The sequence below is a fragment of the Equus asinus genome, chromosome 1 (assembly GCF_041296235.1).
Source record: "Equus asinus isolate D_3611 breed Donkey chromosome 1, EquAss-T2T_v2, whole genome shotgun sequence".
In the NCBI taxonomy this organism is placed as follows: Eukaryota; Metazoa; Chordata; class Mammalia; order Perissodactyla; family Equidae; genus Equus; species Equus asinus.
The window spans coordinates 95,405,613-95,415,265 of NC_091790.1; the positions used below are offsets into that span (position 1 = coordinate 95,405,613).

General features: G+C 48.9%; 1 long non-coding RNA gene across 1 annotated transcript; it reads left to right on the top strand.

Annotated features, from left to right (window-relative positions):
- The first annotated feature begins 462 nt into the window (after positions 1-462).
- On the top strand, positions 463-8,369 carry LOC123289516 (uncharacterized). The gene is made up of 3 exons (XR_006533576.2): positions 463-569; positions 1,350-1,965; positions 6,063-8,369. It is a non-coding gene; the product is annotated as an uncharacterized lncRNA (long non-coding RNA).
- Positions 8,370-9,653: the final 1,284 nt, after the last annotated feature.

Consider the following 9,653-nt stretch of genomic DNA (forward strand, 5'->3'; position numbering starts at 1 on the left):
CTCCCTTGGCTGGGGTCATCCTGGGTATTGGTCCTTCCTGGGTTGAACCTGACAGCCTAAGGCTCAGAAGGAACTGTTAGTTCCAGGGTACAGCAGATTATATTTTCCAAAGAGGGCTGTGACAACATTTGTCATCCCACATGCTTTCCTCAAATGTGACCTGGGCATTCCCTTTCATTGAAAGCGGGAAGTGACAGGTGTGACCTTCAAGGATTGGTCAGCAAATTCCACGCAGCTCACTTGAAAGTTCACTCTCCGGAGTGCCCCTCTCTGGCATCCCCCTCAGAGCTGGGCTGCCATGCTCAGAGAAGCCTGGGCCATGGGAGGGGCCACGGGTGAGTGCACGGGTCCCCCAGGAGCCATCCTTCAGCTATCCTAGTTCAGGCAGCAGAAGGGTGATTGAGGGAGCCATCTGGGAAGGGAACTCCAGCCCAGCTATTTGGGTCATCCCTGTCATTCCAGTCTTCCCAGCTGAGACCCTGATCATCGAGAAGCAGAGGATAGCCTGCCCCCACACCCCACCATGCCCTTTCTGAATTCCTGACCCATGAATTCCTGAGCACAATAAGGTAATTATTTTATGCTACTAAGTTTGGGGTGGTTCATTATGGAGCAATAGTGACTTGAGCCAAGGTCACTTCTCACTATAAGTCAAGTCTTTTAGAAACCCCTGCCTATTGTTTCTGATCTCTCGAGGGTGATTGTATGCTGCCAAAATGAATTCAGGGTATGAAGTGCTTCAACTGAGAACTCATCCTGCCTTCAAAAGACCCCTGTGGCAGCAGCCAGGTGTGAGTGGATGACATGAATGACCCACTGGAGAGGGAACTGGCACTCTGGGGTGTAGGGTCACCAGGAAGGAGGAAAGTCCTTCCTCTACCCTGGAGAAAAGATGTGGCTGACCTACCACAGGGTTTGTGGGAGTCCATGGACTGTGTCTCTGTGCACCTAGCTTTGTCAGCATCACTGGAGATAATGCAGTTGGCAAGGAAGAGACATGGGAGCTGAGTTATAATCCAGACAGGCACAGCCATGGGTCTGTCGGGTCTCCAAGGCTGCCTAGTACCAGCTCCAGTCCAATCCTAGCCAGAATTGTACAATTGGAATTCATTTTTTGGCCACATAAGCAGATCTGAGCTATCAGAAGCAAGAGAGAAGGGTTGCTAAAAGACCTAATGTATTGGAGGGAGGGACCTCAAGTCATTGCTTGTGAGGGGCATTTGCATTTGTGGCCCTACAAACCTGCCTGTGTGGGTCTCTGTCGCATCAGTTGGAAGAACAGGGGGCCTTCGTGCAGATCATCATGCTGGGGAAGGAGCGTGCATCTGACCTGTCTCCTATCTATCCAGGAAGTATATTGTGCCGTGACGCAGCCTGACACAGAAAAAGATGCCCAACATTTTAAAAGGACATCAGAGGACATCCCAGCTCTAGACACCAAGACCAAACCTGCAGAGACTCACCTGGACAGCACCTGCCTTTCGAGGGACCTCGCCCTCCGCTGGCTGCACAGGGAGTGACTGTCCCTGATTTGAAGTGCTCCCGTATCCACCCCAGGCCTCTGCAGGAGACCGTTCTGGAGCCTGCCTGACTTCGTCCTCTCAGAGAACACTCACCCAACAGCAAGGTACAGCTCAGTTTCCTTCTCCACAGGACCTTTGAACGGAGGGATAGGGAACCTTGGCTCAGTCCCTGATACTTGAGGGAGCTGGGAACTCCTTGTCATTTGGGCTGCGAGCTGTCACGAGGAAGGAGAGCGCTGCTCTGCAGAGTGAAGCCAGAGGGATCCTCCTGGACTGTGGACAAAGACCATAAGCGGAGCAGAAAGAAAAGACTAAACAGCCTGAGGACGGCCTGGGTGCTAGAGACACTGCTGCTCTTAGCTCTCCAAAGGTGTCCACTCGAGGTCCCTGCCGTGGGAAAGCCTCCACCTAGCCTTCATCAGACCCTGTGTCACCTTATCAGGTACTGTTTCTTGTGACCCATAATTATCTCCCTCAGACACCCACGTATTCAGAACACTCAGGAACTACTGTGTTTACTGACGTCTCTTAAGAAACGTTCCAACCTTATTTGGTTGGTAGAACCACAGACACGGGGTGAATCACAGGGTGGGGGTGTCTGCCACAGGACACAGGGCGCCCTGTCATGGGCAGAGTGACCACAATCTTAGAGAAATGTCTAGGGTTGGGCTATCAGGAGTCCTTCCTAAATCACCACTCGAATGTTTGATTAAGGTCAGTAAATGTCAGTAACAGGGTGCCCTCTGCAGCAGTCCTTCCTGTCTGGGATCTGCCATTAGCCACAAGTTATCTTTCACTTTTACCTGCTGTGTGCTGGGCATTGTGCTTCGAGCTCTGTCATCTGTCAACCCTTCAAGTCCTCACAGTGTCCTTATGATGTAGGTACCCCATGAGATACCCAGAGACTGCAGTTCTAATACTTGTCTAAAATAAGTGACATATCTGCCCAGAGCCCACGTTTGTTCTTCTGGGCCATGCAGCCTCCATCCAGATGGGGAACACGCTCCTGGGGCCAGGCTGGGGCACAAGAACCCACGAGCGCCCTCTCCCTCCCCACATAAGGAGTCAGGCCTCCTGCACCGTGACAAGAAGAAAGATGTGCCCTGCCTGCACCTAACACTGGACTTGGCAAAGGTCCCAGCCCCACAGATGCCCTTCCTTCCTCTCCATGCTTTCCATCCAGGGCCCACATGGATCTGAAACTTGCCCTGGGACTGGCTCAGTTCTTTCTTCACTGTTTCCAGCCCTCTTTTCTCTTCTCATTTATTTAGCAACTGCTATATACCCACAACTTTTCCTTGAGTATACAAAGGTGAGTGGTCTGTTTAAAATCTGGAGGGAAACTGAGAAGGAACAGACAAACGGAGCTCAGTGCAGACATAAGAGCAGGACGGTGTGGTGTAGCATCCTTGGCGCCAGTGATAAAGAGGAGGGAGTCGGGGCCTTTGGGCTGATCTAGAACAACCCCCACCCCCAGCCCCAACCATGTATTAGTGCAGAATCACCTAGCACAGGGGGTGAGGTGGGGGAAGAAGGGAGGTGCTGGTGAAATAAACTCAAGTCCCTTGGCCTTACCCACACCCCCTGCTTTAGTATCTCTGCAGTAAGACCACGGGAAGATGTAGCAGCCTTTCTAACCTGGAAGGACTTGCCATATGGCAGAAGGACTGGACTGGAGATGCAATTGAACCAGGACCAGCAGGCAGAAGGAGAAACTGTTCTTCAGCTCAGGGAGGAAGACACAAACTCAGGCTCAGCAGCCACTGTATCAGTCTGTATCAGTTACTGGAATTAGGCCCTCCTCAAATATGCAAGAAGCAGGGGAAGGGAAGTTTTGGAAGGGGGGGTCACTGACCAGCCTGCCTTAGGCACTGGTGTGGGCAACAAGTTGGAGCTTGTAGAGAAACCTAAGAAGCCAAGCACATGTCCAGCCCACAAGGTGGGACCACTAGGAGGGCTTGTGGAAAAGTTTTGAGGAGCTGATGTCTCTGGTCGCCGCTGCTTCCTTGAGTCTACCCAAGATTCTACTGGTGAGCCTGGGCCACCCCTTGCCAGCAGGGCCAGCAGGCAGGAAGGAGAGCCGAGGGAAGAGCTTAGAGAGCAAAGACACAGGGCATTTCTGCATCTGCCAGACACCACGACCAAGCTCAGTGACCTTCTCAGAGAAATGGCTGCTGCTTCACGCCTGTCTTTCACATCTCTCACAAGCTCCTCTTTCTGGCCAAGTCTAACCCAATACTGGCCAGGAAAGGTGATTCTGGGAAACAGTGTCCCAGTGTACAAGGGCACAATCCAGCATAGCCATTAGCAGGCTGGCACAGGGTCCCTGGTGGTCTAGTGGTTAAGATCGGCGCTCTCACTGCTACAACCCGGGTTCATTTCTCAGCCAGGGAACCACACACTTCCTCCCCGCCCCCCAGGCCCTGTCTGTTCACTGTCACACTCTGGCAGCTGTGTGTGGCTGTGATGCTGAAAGCTATGCCACAAGTATTTCAAATACCATCTGGGTCACCCATGGTGGACAGTTTTCAGTGGGGCTGCCAGACTCAGACAGACTAGGAAGAAGGACCTGGCCACCCACTTCCGAAAAAATTGGCCATGAAAACACTATGAATAGCCATGGAGCATTGTCTGATAGAGTGCCAAAAGGTGAGAGAATGGAGCAAAAAGACCACGCAGGGTTCCGCTCTGCTGTCCACAGGGGCACTAGAGTGGGAAGCTACTCGACAGTGCTAACAACAAAGAGGGACTCAAGTGTTAGCGGAAGAACTGGATTTGGAAGACAGGATCTGAACGCTGAATCTCTGACTCCAGCGATGAGTCACGTTCCTGCTGGGAAGACTCTGTCCTGCCACAAGGGCCTCGGGGGTGAAAGTTAAGTGGGCCACCTGCAGGAAACTTTTGAAGTTCACTCTCTTTAATCTTTGTTCACACACACATGTGCTTGCACACACACACACTTGTAGTGTCTTTCTCATCCCCCTAATCTTGGATCTCTGCCACCTTACTCTCCTGACCTACTATGCCTGTCTTCTTTGTTCTCCTGTCTTAAGACTTCAACAATTCTGTCAAGAATCTTCTGTCCCTACTTGCCACCTGGATAACTTCTAGTTCCCTCCAACCCCCAGCTTACATGTTAGCTCTTCTGTGGGGCGTTCCCTAGCAAGTGGTCAGTCCCCTCCCACCACTGATACTCTTTAGATACATGTCCGTTACGTCACAAGGCACTGACACAATTACTTTCTTCATTCAGCACTCACCCTCTGGAGGAGAGATTTCGCTTTATCCATCTTCACACATTTAGCAGCCAGGACAGCAATGAGTGTGTTGTTCAGGAAACACCGATGAACGGACGTTTCAGGTGATGCCACCTCCAGAGTCCGGTCCAGTTTAATTGCTTAATTTCAGTGTCAGTCAATCATTCGGAGTTGGAGAGACGTGACGTTGGAGGAGGCAGTGGGGGAGATGTTCATGGGCCAGAAAACTTTTCTTTGCCCTTGTAACCAGACTTTTCCTATTTCAACTACTCTTTGGTCGGGGAGTTGAGGGTAGAGGCAGATAGACCCACACATGTGGACCAGGAAGAGGGAAACTCATGATTAAAATCTGCTTCTGTTTGCTCCCCATCCCCAACGTCGAAGGGAAGCCTCCCGCTTGGTTTTCCATAAGAAGCATCTGTGTTTGTTCACCAGACAACTCCCACTCAGTGACGGACACGCAAGAGTTGGCAGGAAAACTCCACCATGAAACTTCTGAGCTCCACAGGAAAGTGCCTCCTCTCAGAACACACAATCTAGGTTAGAGCTTGAAAGAGGCAAAGCCAGGTTTCAGGAGTAACCTCTGGTTAAAACAGAATCGAAAAGGGAATGGATACTTTTTAGCTTGCAATGGACAAGACACTGAGATTCTTAGAACTGTTATGTAAGTTGATCTTTAGAATAAACTTATGATAACCCACACTTGAGCAAACCAAGGCCTGGAGAGGTTAAATAACTTTGCTTGGGTCTGTTAGGGAGGACCTGGCTCCTCTGATATGCTATTTTCCATTCCTTCTTTGGAGAGTTACAGACAAAAAGTTATAGTTGCATGGTGTAAGATGACCAATAGTGAGCTTTTCCTTGTTAGAGAATTGGACTTAGCTTGCTTAACAGAACAAGAATATTTTTGAGGGCCTGGCCCAGTGGCATAGCGGTTAAGTTAGCACACTCCACTTCAGCAGCTCGGGGTTCGCTGGTTCAGATCCTGGGTGTGGACCTACACATTGCTCATCAAGCCATGCTGTGGCGACATCCCACATAGAAGAACTAGAGGGACTTACAACTAGGATATACAACTATGTACTGAGGCTTTGGGGAGAAAAAGAAAACACAGAAACATTGGCAACAGATGTTAGCTCGGGGCCAATCTTCCTTAGCAAAAAGCATTTAAAAAAAAAAAGAGAGAAAATACTCTGAATTTCCAAAAAGAAAGAATTTTTTTGAAACGATTTTTAGGGTCAAATTCTTACATGACATCTTCTTGGATTTTGCTGTCTTTCAGATCTCAGGAGTGTTTAATGTATGTCAAGAAGGTGTTCATGAAGTAAAATGACCCGAGGAAGTTCTGGAATCCCTGAGAAGAATTTTACAGCATTAGCTTTTTCACTTGTTCTTTACCCTTTTCTTCCACGCCATATTTTCTCAACTTTGGGTTAAAATGTAATAAGTTGTGTTACACATGTAAATTTTTGAAGTGTTGTTCACACCAATAATGAACAGACAGTTGTTTCGCATGTACAGTGAACCGTACTTTTCATAAGAACACAATTGTGGGAGAGGGACCACCTTCAACCTAGAGTCCCCTAAAGCCAAGTTCCCAGGGGATTGCCTCACCCCATAAGCTCTTCTGTTCATCTTATTTATGTTCATTGACATTATATAATATTCCATTATACTTGTTGGTATAAAGATGATAATCCATGGTTCCAGCCTCTGAGGGGCTCATGGGGACAGACATGGCCTGCAATGGGCCAACTTAGTAGAGGTACAAGTGTCAATGGAGCACAGAACAGGGAGGAAGTACATCTGTCCCCACAGAATGTCAGCCGGGAATTGAAAGGTGAGCAGGAGTTGGCAGGAAAACTAAAATAACAGAGTAGTCAAGGCTGGAGAAAGAGGTGCAGGACCCCTGGGTCAGAGACGGCACTGAAGGCCATGGAACTAGACGAGTCACCTGGGCAGACTATGTGGACAGAGAAGAGCAGCAGGCCCAGGATGATCTCTGGGCTACTGCAATAGTCACAGGCCACACAGGAGAAGAAGGGCCACCCAAAGACTCTGGAAGGAGAGGCACAACACTATGGAGGCCATGGGAGAAATCTTTCCAGGAAGGAGGGTGTACTCCCCAAAGCTGCTGAGGGTCAGGTAAGGTAAGAACTGAGATGGGGCCATGCGGATGTGGCAGCATGGAGGTCATTGGTGAAGAGGGAAAGGCCGTTCTGCAATATGTTTAGGAGAAATGTAAGATTAGGAGGTAGACACAACACGCATAGACACTTCTTTCAAGAAGAGTTGCCAAAAAGAAGAGGAGGGTGTAGAGGGAAGTGTGGGGATGAAAAATGAATTGTTTAAGAGTTGTGAATGATCTAGTAGAGAGGGAGACATTGATGCTTCATGTAAAAGAGAGAACAATAGGAGAAGGAGAATCCTAGAGAATCTGAGAGTGGATGGGGTGAGCAAACAGGTAGAGGGATGGCGCTTTGAAAAGGTTAGAAGCACGCCATGTACAGCAACAGAAGGGCAAGAGAGTGAGCCAAGGAGCAGGCAAGGTGGTGGAGTTACAGGGCAAGCAAACTCTCTGCTTCTATTTCCCCACAGAAGTATGAGGCAGGGTCAACAGGCGAGAGTGGGAGGTCAGGGAGATGAGATTTATGAAGCTGGAGGAGAGCAGAAAATATGGGGAGAACATTTCTGGCAAGGAGCTGGTGGCTTGGTGTGTGATTATTCATTTAAAGTGAGATCAATCTTCATGGCAGTGTTTTTCCACATTTCCAAATAGCCACCCCGATGTGATGCCACCAAAGCAACTTTTTCCTGCAAGTACAAAGAAGGGAGGGGTGAGTGAACCGGAGGCACTTGCAGTGACAGAGCTGGAATCCTGGACTGTGGAGTCCAAGGTTGATCAGAGAAATGAGAGTATTCATTCAAATCATTCCACAGAAATTTATTAAGCATCTCCCATGAGCTAGGGATTCTTCTAGGTTCTGGCATACAGTGATGAACTCTATGCCCTCACAGAGTTTCTAATGAGGGTAAAATAATTAAATAAATAGTACAGTGTCAGCAGGTAAGAAACACAAGAAGAAAAATAAGCCAGGGTAGGGAGTTAGGGGAGCCAGGGTGGATTCCCGTTTATATAGGATGTCAGGGAAGACCTCTCGGATACAGTGATGTTGGATCAGTGGACTGAAAGAAATGAGGGGATGTGGATGTGAATGTCAGTTGAGGGGCAGTTAGCAATTAGTGGAGGGGGTAGGGAGGGAAGAGGAGAAAGTGAGCAATGGTTAAAAAGTGGTAGTGGCAATAGATGGGGTGTCTTGATGAGATTCAAATATTGCACAAAAGAGGGTGAGTTCTAAGGATAAAGAGTGGCAGCCCCACATTGGCATCTCAAAGAATTCAGAGTTGTTGGAAGTGGTGATGTCAACCTATTGACTATGGGAATGGGTGGTCAAGACAAAATAAAATAAATAAATATTAACTATTTAAATTAATAAATAGTTTTTTCAATTTATAAAAAATAAGCATTATTGGAGGTGAAAAAGTCAAAGCCAAGGGTGCTGAATGGATTCTCCACATGGATGCTGAAATTGCCGAGGACTGGGATGGGATAGGGGAGGGAAGGAAGAAAGGCAGTGAGCAGGTCCTACAGTCACCAGGAGTGAGGAAGAAAGATGGTGGAGGACAAGAAGGAGGGGTGAGGTGTGAGGAGCTCAGGCTTCAAAGGAGCTGGAAATTTGGAAGGGAGGGAGAATGGATGAGAAACAGTTAAGTGGGAGCAAGGAGGACACAGAAATATGTTGGGTATGAAGAAAGAAAGGGCCTTGCTCATGTGGACTTCAGGGAAAGCAAAGGCATTAAGGGGCAGCCAAGCTTCAGTTAAGACAGAAAGGTGAAGGATGTGTGCAGAGAGGAGCTTGAAGACAGAGGACAGACTGCTGTTGTTGTTAGACCTGGACTTCCTAGGGGCACAGTGGGAGGCCCAGGTCCCTCAAGACAAGGACACATGTGGCAGTGAGGATTGAGGGATGTTGGATGCTGAGGGTGGCTTGTGTTTCTGGAGATGGCCAGGGAAGCAGGGATGGGGGACATTATAGGATTTGTCCTGATCATCTCTTCACGGAAGGAGATAAAAACGTTGATTCTGGATGGTATGGGGCTACTGGTGGCTGTCTTCTCCTGCAGCTGCCTGTGCCAATGTGCCTAAGGCCTTCCCTTCACTACGGGCTGCTCTCTCAAACAATGGGATGCCTGTGGTGCTGCCAGGCTCTGCTGTCTAATGGCACAGGGGCACAACTGCACAGTGGAGTGGTCCTGCAGGAGCACACACCCAAGGAGGGAGGTCCTACAGGAAAGGATTTCAAAATGACGTCTTGCCTGGGCTTTGGCCCCAAGCATCAGAAGGCATTAGCCAGGCATCAAGTGTTGCAGGCAAAGGGAAGAACATGTGTAAAGACATAAACTCCTGAAATGCCAAGGGCTGCAACAATCCACAATCAATTTGATGTCATCAGAGCAGACGTTGAGAGGTGAGTCCAGGGTGCTGAGGGGGGCAGCAGTCACCTAATAAGATAAGGTTCAGAGAGCCCCTAACATAGAGTCAGGAACAAGGTAAGCACGTCACACACCTGGTTTCTCTCCTCCTATTTTCCTCATTGTAGTGTCATTTCAGGTCTGAGACTAAGAAGGGACACTGTTCGTCCTTGCCCTACGCCTGATGGATGCCTGGTGAGGATCAAAGGAGACAGCATATGTTGTTATGGACTGACCATTTGTGTCCCCTCAAAGTTCACATGTTGAAGCCCTAATCTCCAGTGTGATGGTGTTTGGAGGTGGAGCCTTTGGCAGGTGATTAGGGTTAGATGAGCTCCTT